This window comes from Neovison vison, chromosome 12 (genome assembly GCF_020171115.1).
Source record: "Neovison vison isolate M4711 chromosome 12, ASM_NN_V1, whole genome shotgun sequence".
Classification (NCBI taxonomy): Eukaryota; Metazoa; Chordata; class Mammalia; order Carnivora; family Mustelidae; genus Neogale; species Neogale vison.
Genome location: NC_058102.1, coordinates 121854179 through 121872474, shown reverse-complemented (window position 1 = coordinate 121872474; position 18296 = coordinate 121854179). Strand labels below are relative to the sequence as shown.

Sequence of the window (18296 nt, the reverse complement as noted above, 5' to 3'; positions counted from 1 at the left end):
CAGATGCGGAGAGGGAGGGAGAGAAAGATCTTTAATTGTGGCCCTCGTGAACCTACTCCTGCCACCTTCGATTCCCCATTTCTCTCTCTCATCTGGTGACACTTAGTATTTTTCTTCCAACCTTCCCTCTCTTCTTTCCAAGTTTCTGAAGCCAACCAAACTCAAACAACAGAAGGAAAACCTCCCGGAACCAAAACCTCAGACTTTGTCCGAGCTCCCGCCTGGCCTGGCGCACTCCCTTCGGGGCAGCCGCGGTCCCGAGCGCAGAGCCCGCAGCCAGCGCGGCGGGGCGGGGCTTGGGCGGGGCTTCCGCAGTCGCACCCCGCCCCCAGCCCTGCCCCGCCGCTTAATTCGGATGCGCGGGGCCGCGGGGTGTGAAAGAGCCGCCCTGTGCTGGACCCGCTGCCGCTGCCGTCAGAGCCGCCGCCCGCGCCGCCTCGGGTCCGCCCTGAGCAGCCGGGCCGCTGGGCGCCGCTGCGGCCGCCCGGAGCGAGCGCCGGGGAGGGAGCCGCGCGCCTTTGTGAGCGCGCCGAGGTAGGTTCGTCTCCCGCACTTACTTTGCACACAAAGACTGGGAGCTCGGGGTAGGCGGGTACCCGCCGGGGAGACTGCGCGGCCGTCCGCTCAGCCCCGACCCCCGGCCCGAGGGACCCCAGGGCGGAAAGGGCCGCCGGCTTTCCCTCCCCCCGGCCGGCCGTCAGCGCGGCGCGGGCGGTGGGGCGGGGGTCCCTACGTGCGCTAGAGGAAGACGCGCAGGGCGGTGGGCGTGTGGGAGCCCCGGCCACCCCGCGCCGTGCCCGGGGAGGGTCTGGGGTGCCGGGGCGTGGTGGGGCCCGGCGCGGTGGCCCCCCAGCCCGAGGGGCTCTGGGGAGGCGGATGCCGCCGCGAGGAAGGGGAGCCCAGGAGGCCGCTCCGCTCGGCTTATTGTTGCTTCCTCGGCCCTGAAAATGGAGAGACCCTGTCTGGAGCTGGATGCGCTGCCCACCGGGAGCGCCGCGCGCGGCCAGCTGCCGAGCCCTAGGCGCCCGGTTCGCCCCTTGCTGCGCGGCCGCGCTCGGGGTGTTCGGAGCTGGCTCCGGGGCCGGAGCGAGCCTGTGCCTGGGCAGACAAAGGAGGGGCCGCGGGGGGCTTGTCCCGCTGGTTTAAAGGTGACCGTCGCAGTGTTTCCAAACAGTCTGCAAGTAACTTTTCCATTTTTTATACCTTTACGTACCCACTCTTCCAGTAAACCCAGCATGGTGGGTGGCGTCTGCAACCCGAGAAGTTCTGAAAATTGGGTTCCCATAATTTCTCTCCAAGCATCTTCGGGTCCCTTGGGATGGCACAGCTTTGTATGGCCAAGTTTTGACGTGCTGCATAGGGGATGGTAACAGACCCTTCTGAAATGTGGAGAGAAATCCTGTTGAGACGGTAAATTGCAAATCTTAATCTCTGCATCAAGATACCATACCCTTCCTTCCTCAAAAATACACAAAAAACAAAAACCATCAAAAAACACTTAAGTCAACAATAGTAGAGCTAACTTATTTGATTAGATTGTGTATGGTATTAAGGAGAAATACAAAAAACGAGATGAGGCTTGTTAGGCTTTCCATTCTTTAACTTGAGGGTTTTTTGCTAACAGGTATGTTAGTTTTTGCCTCTGACTACGTTTGCCTGGCCATTACTTTGGAGTTGCTTTAAGTTGAAATAGTACCTGAGGTGTCTGTCTGGAGATTTCTTAGGGTTCGTAGTTTCAAGTTGAAAACTTTTAGTATAGAATGATGTATGTTTATTATAAAATGGAAAAAAATACAGAAAAGAAGGTCGGACACTTAACGCCTACCACCCAAACACACCCTAAGGATGAAGGCATCTTAGCTTGGTTTATGGCTTGGCAGCCATGGCGGGATTGTTTGAGAGAGAATGTGTGTGTGTGAATAAAGGAAGGAGTTACTGATTCTTGATCTTTACCAGTAACATCAGACTAAAATATATTGAATAACCATAGTCTACAGTAGTGGTGCCACTTCATAGGATTAATACCAACAAGTTGCCTGAAGTGTATCTTCTTTTTTTTTTTTTTAAGATTTTATTTATTTATTTGACAGAGAGAAATCACAGTAGGCAGAGAGGCAGGCAGAGAGAGAGAGAGGGAAGCAGGCTCCCTGCTGAGCAGAGAGCCCGATGCGGGACTCGATTCCAGGACTCTGAGATCATGACCTGAGCCAAAGGCAGCGGCTTAACCCACTGAGCCACCCAGGCGCCCTGAAGTGTATCTTCTTATAGCCTTAAAATAACTACTTACACAAAAGGGGGAAGGGAAGAAATAGGAAAAACAAGGTACCTTCCACATAATTGGGAAGAATGAAGCGACAGAAAAGTTTTAGGGATTGTGTTCTTTAGATTTCAAGAGTAGTTTTGGATTGACTATTTAAAAAAAAATAAATACTTCAGTTTTTAAAATATTTAAAAAGCAAAATTCTGCGACTGAGGAGACTTATGTGATGCAAAGACACTCTTTTTGTAGAACAAGGAATGACCGAGGTTTTATAGCTAGATGTTTACTTCTGAAAGTAGAAAAAAAGGATTTCCCCGTGAGTAGTGAGTGGTTTGGAGTGCGTGTGCTCTGTAAAAAAAGCCGAAAAACAACACATTGTTCAACCGTAGATTTGGCCCTGAATGCTTTGTTATTGCATACACTTACTTTCCACTTGTAAAGTTTTTGGACGTTTCATTTCTCCAATTTCCACTTGTAAAAGTTTTGGACATCTTCATTACTCCATGCAAAATAAAAAGATGTTGGAGACAACTGTGTAGAAGTGGATGGAGCATGAGGATGATGCAATACTTTTGGAAGTCAGAAGAATTTACAAGAAGGAAGTTGTGGCTTTGTACTATCAGGTGCAATCTTTGTTCCTGTTCCTAACTTGGGGCTCCTTAATCTGCATACAGGCTTATAGGGAGCTTTTGCGATACAGTGGTGACTTGTTAGTCTGTATGTGAAGTATATGGTGCAAAGAGTCTCGTCCGCTGTAATGATCAGAGTTCCTTCAGAAATAAGAGGACCCTGGCACATAAGTCAAAAGAAACTCAGATAGGAAATATCAGAATTTTTGGATATTGTCCTTCAACCCTCGTATGGCCTTGGACACCAGAAACACTGGAAGCAAAATGTATGCCCCTCTGGAATAGAGGTCAGAGTTGAGTAGCTTTGCCTTTTTTCTATAATGTTGCTTCGTGGGGAGGAGAGGAGACTTTGGGGTTGGTCCTGTGTCGTGGACTTACTACAGCTGTTTGTGACAGGCAGCCTCTTGCCCCCGTGGACTGCAGGATCCATTCTTGGGGTATTTCAGAGGAGACTTGGTTTGTGTTTTAGAGAAGGGCTATGAGAAATCCTGTTCCGAATTGTGGTAGGGTGGGTGCATTTATTAATTCATTTTTTTCTTTTTCTTTCTTTCTTTTTTTTTTTTTTTAAGATTTTATTTCTTTATTTGACAGAGAGAGAGAGAGGGGTCACAAGTAGGCAGAGAAGCAGGCATAGAGAGAGGGGCAGAGAGCCCGATGTGGGGCTTGATCCCAGGACCCTAAGATCATGACCTGAGCCGAAGGCAGAGGTTTAACCCACTGAGCCACCCAGGTGCCCTCTTTGTTTTCTTAATTGTTTAAAATGTCAGAAGATAGGGGGAAAAGGTTTATACTGATTTTCTTTGGGAGTGGTTGAGGGGTAGAAGACTTTTCTCTGGAAAAAAGGATTCTAGTATATTAGTAATGTGGCTTTAGTGTTATTCATGATAACACTTGTCTGTACCTTCTTCGCAGGATTCTGTGTGCAGAATGTGTTTTAAAATGGGTCAGGAAAATTGATTCAGTAAGACCTAGATTTCAGGCATTGGTAGAAGCCCCCAGATAATGTTGGGGACTTCGACAGATATGTTACTCTTTAAGTCTCAAGAAAGTAGCTGTGGATGCTGGCCCATTTTGCAACTTACTTTGGGCATATGTGTGGGGACAGCACGGGTGTCAACCATGTCAACCAGAAGTCTGTGCACAGCCCAGGCCATGTAGTGCTGGGTTGACCTGATGAGGCTTCATTTTCTTGTATAATTTCCTTGTCTTGACCTATTTTTGCTTTTCCTTTGTGAAAGCAAGTCATTTTTCTCCCCCCTTTTGTTGCTAGTACAGAAAGTGCTGGGCCTGATCCATTTGAACTTTTCCTTAGGCTCAATACTTAGGGAGCTCAGCTGAAAAGGAACTGAGGCTTTTACCCATCTGGTATTACTGATTTCATTTTGCATCAGTAAAATAAATAATTTGGTAAGCTGGTAGAAGTTGCCATTTAGCCATGGTAAATAGGGGCTATTTCCAAGACTGGTAGGGGAAACTTTGGCTTTTCATTGACTTCTTCGTTTAACAGACATTCACTTAGAGCCCCTTCTGTGCCAGCAGTGGCCTAACGTGGGGTGGATTGCAGTTGACAAGACTGATGGGGTGGGACCCTGTCCTTAGGGCAGGGCAGGCAAGGATGATATTTAAAGAACTTCTTGGGGACGCCTGGGTGGCTCAGTTGGTTAAGCAGCTGTCTTTGGCTCCAGTCGTGATCCCAGAGTTCTGGGATCGAGTCCCACATCCAGCTCCTTGCTCCGCAGGGAGCCTGCTTCTCACTTTGACTCTGCCTGTCACTCTGTCTGCCTGTGCTCCCTCTCACTCTGTCTCTCTGACAAATAAATAAATAAAATCTTAAAAAAAAAAAAAAGAACTTCTCAAAATTACACAAAGGTTTTAAATGAGTGGGGCACCTGGGTAGCTCAGTGGCTTAAGCATCTGCCTTTGGCTCAGGTCATGATCTCAGGGTCCTGGAATTGAGCCCCGCCTCAGATTCCCTGGGGAGTCTGCTTCTCCCTCTCCCTCTGCACCGCCCCCCCCAACCTGCCTGTGCCTTCTCTCTCTCTCTCTTTCTCTCAAATAAATAAATAAAATCTTTCAAAAACATTTTTTAGAAAGTTGTTTAAGGACAGTCCCGATAAGAGCTATGAATTAAGGTATCTCTGAAAGAATGACGGAAATCACAGCTAAAGCTGAGGGGTTGGGTTTCTGACTGAAATTAAAGGCTGTGAAGAGGCTTGGGAGGGAAATGTGCGTACTTGCTCAGGGCTGATCAGTTTGAGAGCCTGGTGGTAGGGGTGTGGCTGAACACAGGGAGAGGACTGTTTATTTATTTATTTATTTTTAAGATTTTAGCCATTTATTTGACAGAGATCACAAGTAGGCAGAGAGGCAGGCGGTGGGGGGGCGGAGAGCAGGCCCCCCGCCGAGCAGAGAGCCCGTTGTGGGGCTCGATCCCAGGACACCAAGATCACGACCTGAGCCAAAGGCAGAGGCCCAACCCACTGAGCCACTCAGGTGCCCCAGGACTGTTCATTTTTGTCTAGAGTGTGACTGAGGGGTTGGGGCACTTTCTATAGTGTGGAGTCCGGGAGACACAGGGAAACTATGGTATTGTTCTCATGCTGAGGTGAACCTCAAGGGTAGGGGCCCTTGGAAGTCAGTTGTGGTGGGGACATGGGGTCCTGAGCTGTCCTGAAGGCTTCCCAGGAGCTGAGGGCTGATGTCACGTGGTGAGGACGGGTAACTGACCTCAACTGTGCCCACCGGAAGTTCTGTTACAAATGAGAAGATAAGACAGTTTTTGTGGGGAACTTGTAGAAAGACTTACTTGATGTTTTTCAAACTCCAGTGAACTGTAGGAAGGAAAATAGAGGGGAGAGGTTCAGAAAAAAGGGAGGAATGTTGCTTTAACACAAGGTGGATGCTTTAGTCCTTCTGCCGAAGATTTCACTGGAGGGGAAGCCGTGGCCTCCAAGCTTTAAAAAGCAGTAGTCACAGTCTGTGCTCTGTGGTGCTGTGTGTATGGGGAAGTGGGAGGGAGGCATGGTTTGGTGACAGTCATGTTCCCCACACACAGCAAAGTCTCGGGGTTCTGCCGTGTGAAGAAAACGCCCATTAAAAAAAAAAAGAACTTTCCCGCCCTTTAGAGGCCATGAAACATCAAGGGCCTCTGGGGTGTCCACAGTGCTTTTCCGGCTTATGCTGCTGAATCATAAATTCAGTCATTAGATCCAGAAGTTTTAAATGGGGGCGGGGGGGGCAATGCCCAACCTACGCAACCTTCTGGGTTCAGTCTGTGTTGTAAAGTCTCCTCCAAAAACAGGATTGAGAAAATGTGGGTTAGGGTCCAGCTATCTGCTTCCTGACTGGTTGTAGGTAGATGTAGTTTGGAGGGTTCTTGATCATCCTTGTTGTCCATGCTGACTTGTGTTGTCCTGGCGTGTCTATGGGGTACTGCCCTGCTCAGTACCAGTCCTGGACTAGAGGGTGTGATTGGGAAATGGGATGCATTTCTTTCTTTTCTTTTCTTTTTTTTTTTTTTTTAAGATTTTATTTATTTATTTGACATCACAAGTAGGTGGAGGTAGGGGAGGGGATGGGAGAAGCAGGCTCCCCGCTGAGCATAGAGCCCGATGCGGGGCTTGATCCCAGTACCCTGAGATCATGACCTGAGCCAAAAGCAGAGGCTTAACCCACTGAGCCACTCGGGCACATCAATGCAAGTGTGTTTCTGTTTGGAAACTGGGATGCGTTTCTTAATATGGTACAGGGAAAGCCAGGTCCCTGTGAATCATAATCCAGGCCCCAGCTCTGTGACCTGCAGCAAGTCGCAGATGTGGGAGGTGAACTTAGTAAGATGTACCTTCCAGCACGGCAAGGGCAAATGCAAGGTCGCGAAGCCCCAAACACACGTTTCCTGAGACATGGGCATTAGGCTGTTGCCCACAGTCTTATAGCTCCAATTTCTAGTAACTCAATGGCAGTGGTGCCAAGATGCTGACAAGAGACATGTGGGGAAGGGTGAGGGACTCCCCTCCACCCTTCTCTTTTCCCCTGGCTCCTCAGGACGCCATCATATCTCAGGAGTGTTGTAAAGATAACCTGGCTTTGATAGCAGAAGTGACATGTTCTGTTATATTCTTGGATCAAGGTTTGTCATAATAAAGTGTATAGGAGAGAGGGCTGTGACTCTGAGGTAAACTTTTCTGTGTCATTACTAACATTTAAAAAGTCAGCACACTCCATGAGAGTTAAGGTTGAAACTCACATTGTATCTGGGTTTTTCAGGCATCTGGGCCTGTTGCATGCTAATGAGTTTATGAAACTCTACAGTCACCTTATAAACTCCTGCAGTACGAATAGTCAGAAGTTGTCTCTGAGTGTCTAATGTGGATGAATTCAAATTTCCATGTCCCAGAGGAAGTTAAGAATGTCATTGTGGATATGTGTTTGTAGAAAGACTTTCTTCATAACATCCTTTTCCCTTATAACTTAGTGTCATTTAAAAGCTAAAGCTGTGGTCAGGGTTCTTATTTTTCTTGCTGTTTTTAATGGATGCAGAGAGTAGTGTGGTGTGTGTAGGAGAGAGATCTAGATTTTTAAGATTTTCAGAATCTTCAGTGCAAGCTCCCCATTAATAAGTATGATTTTTGAGCAGGTCATTTATGTCTGTTTTTCTCCTTCCTCATCTGTAAACTGGGGTAATCAGCCTCTTAGAGCTGTCATGAGGGTGAAGTGAAGCCTGCACACTTCATAGCTGATGGAGTGCCCCCTTACTAGAAGTTGTCATCCAGGGGACTTCCCTGTGGTTCTGTGGCACCCGGGCCACACTTTTAGGACAGGGGTGGATCTTTGAGGGCAGAGGAAGCAGAGAACAGACAGAGAAAATCAGCTGCACGATCCTTTAGGCTCCTGCTGGAGTGAGAACATGTTACTATGTGGTCGTGGCAAGGAGGCTTCTTGAAGTACTAAAGGGTCACACTTAGAGTTTCACCTGGGTTAGCCTGTTGACCTAGGAGGGCTTCCATATTCTTATCTGTGAAATATAATAACAGTAAGTGTAATAATATTATTTTTATTATTACCAACGTACAGTTCTCCAGGACTTCTTACGTGGCAGGCATTATGCTAAGTGATTCATGAGATTCCTTCATTCAGCAGGTATTTAAGGAATTTTCCTCTGCGCAAGGCTCTGGGCCAGACCCTGGGGTACGTGGCAGGGACAGTGGGCAGGACTGATGAAATCCCTGCCTGCGTGGAGTTTTCATTCTGGTGGCAAGACAGACAGTATGTGATTCCAGGGAGTGTCAGAGCTATAAAGAAACCAGTCAGGTGAAAGGGCTGGAGTGTGGTGGGGGGCCGAAGTGGTGTTTTTTTCAAAGGCGAGGCCCATCTTGGGGGGAGAATTTGAGATCTCAAGGAAGAAAGGGATGAGCCTCACCCCCACCTGTCTGTACAGGGGCAGGTGCAAATAATAGCCTAGAAGCAAGAGGACTCTGCTCTTGGGGAAGGGCAGGAGGGCCCCAGGTGGATGGAGCTGGTTGTAGGATATGAGGTGAGGTCTGGGTGGGCACCGGCTCATGTGGGGGGCACCGGCTCATGTGGGGCCTGCAGGCCATGGTCCAGACAGTCATGGGAGGACTCTGAACAGGCTCTGAACAAGGCTCTGGCCTTGTGTTTTCTACGTACCCCTTTGGCCTGGAGCGCAGTGGTAATTCCTGAGGGGCCAGAATGGAAGTCCAGAGACTCCAGAGGGGGAGGCTTTTGTGATTCCCCCGGGATTAAGAACTGAGATGGGACTGGTGAGAAGTGGTTGGGTGCCTGATACGGTCTGAAGGTGGAGCCATCAGGACTCGCTAATCGATTGGAGCCAATATTCCAGAGGTAGAGGAGCCATGGATGACATCCACACTTTTGGCCCCAGCAACTGCATGAAGGGGGTGGCGCCATTTATCGATGTGGGGGACCCAGAGGGGCCAAGGGGGGATGACATAACTCTCACAGTAGCCTCTGAAAGTAATAGTGTTATGATTCCCCTTTCACAGATAGGGCAACTGACGCTGAGAGGAGTGAAGAGTTTGCCTTGAAATGAAGGAAGCTGGGTCAGGATTGGGATCCGGGTCTGATCCTTGACCCTGCTCGCATCCTCTACCATTTCTGCTGTACTCTATAAAATATCCGAATTCGCTATAATCATGGAGTGTTATGAAAATGCCTGTGTGAACACTTTGGAAACACATCTCTTGTTTATGTCAAGGTGGCTTTATTGAGGTATAATTTACATCCCTACAACTCTCCCGTTTAGTATGCGGCTCTGTAGTCTTCAGTAGGTTCATGCAGTTGAACGACCAGTCACCCCAGTCCTGTTGGGGATTTTGCGGCCGATTCCTGTTCCCATTCCCAGTCTTCGGCAAGCACTCACCTTTCTTCTGTCTCTAGAAGAAGTAGCTTTTTCTAGAAATTTCATCCACTGAGAATCCTACAAGATGTGGCCTCTGGTGTCCGGCTTTGTTTGTTTTCACAGAACGTGTTTGCAGCTCACCTCCTCTCATGCCATGCATCTGCTTTTGAGGAATGTGTTTTTCCTTTTGTCAGAGAGAGGTGCTCTGTCCTGGTGACAATGGTTTCCACCGAGGTGGGTCGATAGTATTAGCTGGCATTTACTGAGCATTTACTATGACGCCAGACATGGTGGTGTTCGTGGTCTTCTTTCATCTTCTGAGTGATTCTTTGAGGCAGGTAGCATTATTAGTGTTTGACAAATGAGACACTAAAGCACAGAGAGATTAAAAAGCTTGCCCAAGGTTATGAGGAAAGCCAGGATCACACTCGCCCTTCTCTCTCAGAACCATGTCTGTGTTCCCTGTGTTGATAACGCGTTTGACTTCCTAACTTCAGAAGGGGTTTGGGATCCTGGTGAGAGTAATGCAATTGCCAGGTAAATCCAAAATTACAGTTTTACGGAAAATATTTGTACTGCGTTTCTATTTTTGGCATCACTGTATGGAAATTATAGTGTCTTAAAATGGTTCATTTGTAGCTTTCTTTTTGGCATCCTATAAGGATAGCGCCAAATTAAAAACAAGTAATTATGTCATGAGACCAAGCTTGTGTATTTGAGTAGTGTTTTAAATACTGTGTTTACCAGAAATGCCATTTTTGTACAAACTAGCCCCAGGCTACTGCCTTATTAATGGATGGAATTTAATTAGGCATGATGCATTTTTCAAGATGTTTATATAATTATACAGTAATACATTTTTTCCCCTCTTTGTAACAATTCTGTATTCAAACAGTACTTTATTCCTATTCACATAAAATCCGTATTGGAAAATTTCATATTCCCTATTGAAGAGGAATTCTTTGTGTCTCCCGATGTTCTGAAAATTTTCAAAACATTTTAAACACCTCCTTTGTGTCTGTTTACCTTTTTTTTTTTTTTTAAAGATTATCAAGTAGCTTGGTAAGAGCCGGTTGTGTAATTTCAGCCATCATGAGTGATAGTAACAGAACACCAAGATTCTGCCCTTGGTTTCTCATGAGACACTTTACTGGCATTGCAACTTCCTGTCTTTCTAAAACGGAATTATGGCATCATTAAAGTAACTCTGTAAGTGTGGTACATCTTTCATTTTTTAGGGACTTTTAATTATGGTCCCAGTTTACTACTTCAAGATCCCAAACAAAAAAAGCCACTCTTTATTTTAGAATACCTGGTTTGAAGAGTGAAAAAATTAACAATTTTGTGTTATGATCTTAAAAGGTCTCCTTCAGATCTTTAAAAAGTCTCTATACAGTTAGAACCGCAGGGGAGTCTGCCGTGTTTTAAAAAATTAACCAGTGAAATGGCAGGTCTTCGAAACTGGTGAAAGGGGGCAAACACTGTTCCACAGCCATTGCGACAGTTTGTGGAGCAGCAGGTGAAAAGTCCCATGACTTGAGCTAGAAGCTGTGGGAAAGTCCGTTTGGGGGACGGAGTGAGAGACCCACAGGGTGCAGTACAAGAGCCATATCTTCAATCGCCATCACCCTCTATTCACGTTAACTGTTTGCACGTGGGTTGGACAGCATGTTTCAGCTGCAGAGGCCACCAGCGTGTGGAGCGTGGACATTGCAAACATGCCCCAACCTGTTCCTTTTTCCATTCCAGGTGTGCTTCTGACTGGCCCTACTCGCCTTGAGGAGTGGGGCTGTCAGATTGGAAAGACAAATCAAATCAAATTAAAATGGCAGGGAGTGAACAGTGATGGACGCTGTACGTGTGAGTTGTGTGCCCTTTACATTGTGTACGTTATTACCTCCATTAGATATATTTTAAAAAAAGAAAGACAGGAAACAAAAGGAAACACAACCAAATTCTCCAGGGAATAAAGGCAGGAGGTGGAGCGTTGCTCAAGAAGGCAAAAGCGAAGTTGCCACTTGGGTGTTGCTCGACTCTTTTCCCCTGTTGCACATGTAACTTGCTTGCTTCGGATGCTGATTTTCCTGCTCGGAGCAGCGATTTTTATGCTTTTTGCATGAATGGGTTTCAGAGGAAGCTGGGGGCTGCTGGAAACCCGTTGGCAAAAATTGTTAACAGAGGAACCTGTAGATTTCCTCTCTAGGTCTCCCAGGAGCTATCTGTTTCTTTCTTATACCAGCTGTGAATCTTCTGAATCTTCTTATCTGAGAGTTTCCCCTTTCTGGGTGGGGCTGGGTGGGGCCCAGCCATCCGGACCCCAGTTTCTACTGATGGGCCCTGCCCTTTCGTTGTGGGGTGGCTGAAGGCGAGGTTCCAGAATATCGGCCAGCAAGGTCTGGCAGAGGGCAGGGATCTGTAGAACTCTCATCTTCCGACCGTTGACTTCACTCCCATGCAGTTTCTTCAGACTGGCATCGGAACAGAGCCCACACTTACCATCTTATTGTTACGCTTCCTGAACCCTTTTAACTCTGGATTAGCTCTTCTTCCCCATCCTTTTTCTAGAGCTGTTAATTTGTGGAAGAATCAGGTCAGTTGTCTTGGAGAGTGGCCCACCTTCTGGACTTGGCAGATAGTTTAAACCTGATCCACTAGTCTCTGAATGTCTGTAAACTGGAAGTTAGCCCTAAAGCTAACTAGCTTCACATCCAGCTGTTTGGGTGAGATCATTCTGCTGGTGGTGGTGTGTACTTCACCTTGCATCATCTGAGGCAAAGGTCTGGGTGTCTCCCTTGCGGTAATATAGAGGCAACTCTCCTCCAAGTTCACGGTGCGACCGTTTGAGCCTTTAATTGTGAATTTCCTCACCCTCCTTCCCCTAATGTCTGTTGGTGTCCCCTGAGCACTATTACCCAGACTGAAGGTCTCATGAGAGATTGGTGATTCTTCTTTCTTCATGAGCATGGTTAGTGAGAGTGAGGTGAAGTTTAAACTGGCCAGGGGTCGGGGAAAACCAGCGACGCTGATGCAGCTTAGGGACATCTAGAGTGTTAGTAGAGAAGTCAGGATTGGTCTGGCTTTCTCCAGGTGTTGCCAATGCTTCCTATCATTAGAGCTAATTACCATTTGCACAATCTTTTATGACTGATACTGCACCGGATTAATTTTACTGTAAGTCTGGCTTAGCAGCAGCATTAAATTCTCTCCTGTTGTTTACATAACTTGGGTGCCTGGCCACCACCTAAATTAGGAGATTATGATGTGGGTTTATGAGCTGGAGTCCGGTGTGATGGGGCACACCATGACAGATGATCTTTGTCAATAATCATTTTAAATCTGACACCTAAGTAAGGACATTAAAGCTCCGTCTTTCCTTAGAAAAGGTGTCACTGATGAGTTTAAAACAATGGGAGGAGAATGATCAGTCTGAAATAGTTTCTGTTCTGCCGGGATCTAGGAGCAAGCGACCTTTAGTAGCAGCTTTTTGACTTGATTGTGTAGCTCAGAAAGGATAGATTCTTGTAGTGTTTCCAGCAGGAAGTAGTTGAGAGCTCCTTTTATGAAGAAGGGTGGTTATAGTAAATGAATTTAATTTCCATATGCTCCTTCCCTGCCAAACCGCATGAGGACATACTACACCAGCATCCTGATTTAGGGACAGCCTCAACCTTTGAAAGCCACTGCAATGGAAATATATGGATTTCTCTTCTCACAGGCAGGCCTTTCTTTTGCCACCGTGTGTTCCTGGAAACCACTTGTGAGAGGGGTCATCACAAAGCAGGTTCTAGGATTCCCTTAAGCACAGTTTTACGATGAGCAGTTGTGTTTGTGAGCACACACTTGGTATCAAATCATGGCTCTGACCAATAAATCCTAGAAGAAACGTGTAGGTACTAGAAGCCTTAAGGTGTTTGAAATTGTAAACCGTATCATGTTGTCAGAGAGAGTCTGAGCTTGGAGAAGCCACAGAGATCCAGAGGTCAGCTAACCCAGAATCCTTATTTTTTAGTGAATAATCGGACACTCAGACCTGGCAGCTAGCTGGGCTCAGACCACATGCTAATCACTGGTGGAGTTGGAACTGAACTTGGTCCAGAATGCGGGTCACAAATACTTACTGTTTTTCTTGTGCATGTGTAAATGCGTTATGTGTGTTATTTTTTTGATCCTCAGATGATCACATGACTATATTTTACCAAAGAGGACACTGGTTTATAGAGACCTCCAATAACTAATCCAAGGTCATACAGAATTCACGTTTGCTACAGAGAACATGTGCTTGTCCACCTTGGAGCGCTGCCTTTCTCTTCACCCCTTCTTTCTTTTCCTCCTTTCTTCCATTTTATTATTTTTTAAACTTTGTTATTCTTTACTAAAGGGATGCCCTGTTCCTTATGGCCCATGAACATGGCCATTCTAGGACCTTCCATATACTCTAAAAATCTATATTAAAAATCTGTTATTTTATTTATTGTAAATTTATTGTACATTTATTTATTGTAAATTACAATAAATTTGGAAATGGAAAATGAAACACTGTAAGAAGTATTTAAATAATTAATTTGCTTATTTAACAAGTAATTCTACTTGGCTTCTTAGCATGTTGAGCTCTTCGATGATAGATGGTTCAGGACTCTTAAAAGGGAGACATCTAGGTAAGTTTGAACAGATGGTCTTTTTCTTTTGCTAAATACGTTGTGCCCAGCCAAAGCTTGAAAGACATAATTCCTTTGATCATTACTTAAAACAAATTGCCCCTCATCCTTTAATTACTGGGAAACATGCCCGAGGCACTGTCTGGTGGTGGGGTCTGGGAAGCAGAAGTTTCTGGGATGCGCTCCTCGTCCTCTTCTGCTCCTCCTGTCTGTTTCTCTTCTCCTTCAGTCACACCCTGGGAGTCCTACAGCACAGAAGTCATCAAGGGCCAGCCTTGTGGGAGCCAGGGGGCAAGCGGTGGCGGGAGGAGGGCAGTGTGGGTGAGTCGTCAGCCCTCTGGAAGTGGGAGATATGGTTTTCTGACCATTAGCCTCTTTCTTCTTAGGACTGGAGGACTTCCCTTTTTCTCTGTCCATGCTGTCCCCAGAGTGTGGTTTGGGTGCCATGGAGGCATTTATTAGGCCAGTCTGGGTCAAGGGAGTACACAGGGAGGGGAAATGTGGAGACCCTGGGAATGTCCAGGAAGTGTCCACTTGGATGTCTCTTGTATTCTGCTCTGTTGGGGACTTTAAACAATCTGTGGTAAAACAAAAACATAGTCAGCTTTGCAGCTGTCCTTATAGATGCCCAAACTAGGTCTTTTTTTTGGTTTAGTTTTGTTTGATTTAAATGCTTCTAAATTGCATTTTTCATGAGCTTCCTGTTTGATTTGTATAGCTGAAATCTGTAGTGATTGGATCTACCAAGAACGGTTTTTTATTTTTATTTTTTTCCTTTTTCCGTTTGCGGTAGAAACAAAACAGCTCATAAAGAGAGTCTGGAACATGCTGCATCCATGTGCATCTCCGCGAGCCCCAGCACATAGCTGATGAGCTTCATACACTCCTATTTATAGCCTCTTTAGAGTAAGTGTAAAACGTTAGATGTTCCCTCTACAAACCTCATGTCAATGAACACGACTCTTTAAATGGAAATAAACGAGTTTTTACTCACGGATGAGTCACTTGATAATCTCCTTTAAATACACATCCACTGTTTCTCGGGGGAGTATCGCTGTAGTCCCGAGCCTGTGCTGTCACACCAGTGACGGGGTGGGGGTGGGCGGGTGGGGGTGAGGCCTCCAGGGTGGAGCTCTCACAGGGAAGCCGATGCTCTGGAGTGCTAACCAGACCAGCGTCTCCCAGCTCCTTCCTGCATGTGTAGGTCTAGACTTTTCTTCCCTCCATCCCTAATTCAGTATGAGTTCCTTGGCCCTCACCCTGCCTTCCCTGTGTCCTAGCGGTGGCTGCCACAGCAACATATAAACAAACCCCAAAATCAAAACTTCCGAGTTACAGGGGTGAGGGTGACAATTTCACTGCAGAAAAAGAATAATGTTAGAGAAAAAGCAATGCACACCATTCTGTCATCCTAAAAACTGCCTTTTTTTTTTTTTTTGGCATGTGTACATTCTTGGTTCTTGTTCATACTCATATAAAGTCTTTAAAACCTTAAAAGTAGTTGACTTAAAACACCAACGAAAGCCTAGGGGTTCATTTAAATGTGTGAGAACTATCTTTGCTGTCTTCTGTTCACACTTTGACTTTTAGTGCAAGCAGCTTCCTACAAAGAATGCATATGTGGTTTCTTTCCAAATAAATAAATACACAAGAATGTATTTTTGTAAACAATTATATGAGCACATAATTCTCTAAGAACAAGTGTGTGAGTTTTTTCCATGGTTGTGGAAGGATGCTCTCCACATTACCATTCCCCGCAAGGCTTTTTAAAGCATTGGCTGTCACCTATTCCAATGCTGGCACACTTGAAAGAACGTGCACTTATTTTAGGTAGCCCTCGTGGTGGGTAGAAAGTTCTTTTACCTCTGTGAGCTCCAGTTTTCTCATCTCTGCGATGTGAATATTAAGCAGGTAATGCAGGTAAAGCCCTGGACACCATGCCTGGTGTGTAGGTGTTAGTGTTGTTCCTTTGCATGCCCCCTCCCACTTTGGTGTCTGGATGTGACATTGTATATGATTGTTTTCACTCACCCAGTGAAATAAAACTGTTCACCTTCACTGGACGCAGTTAGAGTCTGCCTAAAGTTTGGGATGAGTGACCACTTCACGTGTCTTGTCCATCTGTACCTGAAGTGCTGAGCCAGTTTTACAAATGGTAGAAGAGAGGCATGGGTTAGGAAGCTCTGGGTGAGGGGCCAAAGCTGGGGCTCTGAGGCCCAGTGGGAGAGTGGAAGAGAGGGCACTGGACCTCACAGAATGGATATGGACATCTTAACCCAGGGGCTACCACAAATACCGTAGGCTGGGTGGCATATACAGTGGACATTTATTTCTCACAGTTCTAGAGGCTGGAAGTCCAAGATCAAGGTGTTGACAGAGTTGGCGTCTGGTGGAGGCTATCTTTGTGGTTTGTAGATGGTGGTCTTGCTGTGTCCTCACATGGCGGAGAGAGATGTCACCTCTCTTATGTCGCTTCTTCTAGGGGCACTAATCCCATTCATGAGGGCTCTACCCTTGTGACCTAATCACCTCCCAAAGGCCCCACTTCCCATCACACTGGGCATTAATAAGGCTTCAAGGTAAGAATGCTGGGAAGATGTAAACAGGCAGCCCATATCAATGGCCAGTGTGAACAGAGGTTTAAAATATGTGGATAGGCAAGGTTCTTAGAAACAGGGACATGTTCTACAGAGAAGGTTGGATTTCAGTGGTTCTGTTTGGAAGTAGAAGTAAGGAGGATATGATGAGTGAGTCAGGAATCTCAGCCAGAGGAGAAAATCAGGTCAGTAGGTCACCAGTAGCCAGGAGTTGAAGTGATGGCAAGTAAGTAAGGGTTCTTACCCGATTCATTTGTGGGTCATGGACTCCTGTAAATGCAGGGATGGACTGAGTCGTCCAGGGTCCATGGTTAATGGCAAGAGAGCAGCCCACCAAGGACCTCACTCACGGGGATGATATACCTTCTGTTTAGTCGGGATAAGCTTGGTTTGTGACTTTTATGTCATGTGTGATTAATAGTAGGACCTTCATCTAGACTCCACAGGGACCTGGTATCACTGACAAATAATTTAGCTTTCCTAGGTACATACCCCTGGTTGCAGATCCCTGTTTCTTGGGTGTTTGAATAAAGATCCTTGATTAAAGATTTGACTGACATGAGGTTCTCTGGGAAGCCCCAGGCTTCCTGCCTGAATGAGGGGAACTTGGCTACCTTCTCTTTGCCTGCTTATTGTTTGGATTCTGAAGAACATTCGGCATTGTGGTTTTCGGTGTTCTTTTCTCTCTGGGTGTATGTTTTCAGAGACTCTTGGTTTTGGCCATGATCCCCTAGTTCTGCACCCTCTAATACTGTCACACCTGGCAATCCCCTATTTGTGGCCCCTCGCCTGGACCTCCTTAGGGTGCAGTGCTTTCCCTGGGGCTCTCTGCAGAGCGTAAGCTCCACCTAAGACCATGGCAGGACTAGTGAGAGGTGGAAAGGAGGAAGAGGACACTTGGCCTCCTTTTATTAGTCAGCCTGATGAGATGGGCTTTGGGAAGCCTTGAATGCCTGGCAATTGGGGCGTGAGGCAGCGTTGGGGGTGGGTGGGAGAAGTGGGACCCCGGGCCATCTTGGTGCTGTTGGTAATGCACCGTGTGTGTGTATGTGTGTGTGTGTGTGTGTGTGTGTGTGTGTGTGTCCTGTTCCCTTTGGCGTGGGGAGCTTCCCTTCTGGTGTGAGCTTCATTCCCCAGAAGAAGAGCTGATGTTCTTCTTTGAAGTCCCACGATCACCAGGAGATGGGGACGCCCGCCTCACACAACCGACTGTCCTGTCCGGAGACAGCTGTGTTTATGATGAAGTGGAGTGAAAGGCTCCGTGCCCTTGGGCACCCTGGGATGAGACAGCAGAACTCACCTGCACGTCCTCCCCCGCAGGGAAATGCTTCTCCTCCTTTGGGTTCTCTGTGGCCTCTTGATCTTGGGTTACATTTTTCTGTCTGAAACTCTGAGGATGGAGGTCTTGGCCTCCAGAGCGGTTCTTCCTGCGTTCTGCTGCCACTCCAGGTTGTCCAGTGGACAGGGTTCAGACTGTGTGGAGGCTGGGCCGGCTTCAGTCCTGCCGTTCATAAAGCCCACAGACAGCGAGCGGCCTCATTGTTCAGCCTGTTTCAGACTCACTGTGTGTCAGCTGAGATCTGCATGAGGGCTAGGAGTTCCTTTCCAAAGGCGTCTGTTTACATTCAGTTTAGTATCATTTTAGTCCCCTATTTCCAGAGCTTAAAACCGTCTCTTCTAGGGACTTGCCTTAAAACCCGCCCCTAACACCCCCAACAACCCCAACAGCACCACCAACACCAATACCTCCACAGATCTTTTTAGAGGAAAGCACTG

At 46.7% G+C, this 18296-nt stretch overlaps 1 protein-coding gene across 2 annotated transcripts in view; it reads left to right on the top strand.

Annotated features, from left to right (window-relative positions):
* FAM107B (family with sequence similarity 107 member B) overlaps window positions 1-18296 on the top strand; it is a 227979-nt gene that overhangs the window by 153091 nt on the left and 56592 nt on the right. The window contains exon 1 of one of the 2 annotated variants that reach the window (XM_044226487.1): window positions 488-534. The exons of the other annotated variant lie outside the window; for it this stretch is intronic. The gene's annotated coding sequence lies outside the window, so the exon portion shown is untranslated. Of the gene's footprint in view, window positions 1-487; window positions 535-18296 lie in introns of those variants that run through there. 2 annotated transcript variants of the gene reach the window in all.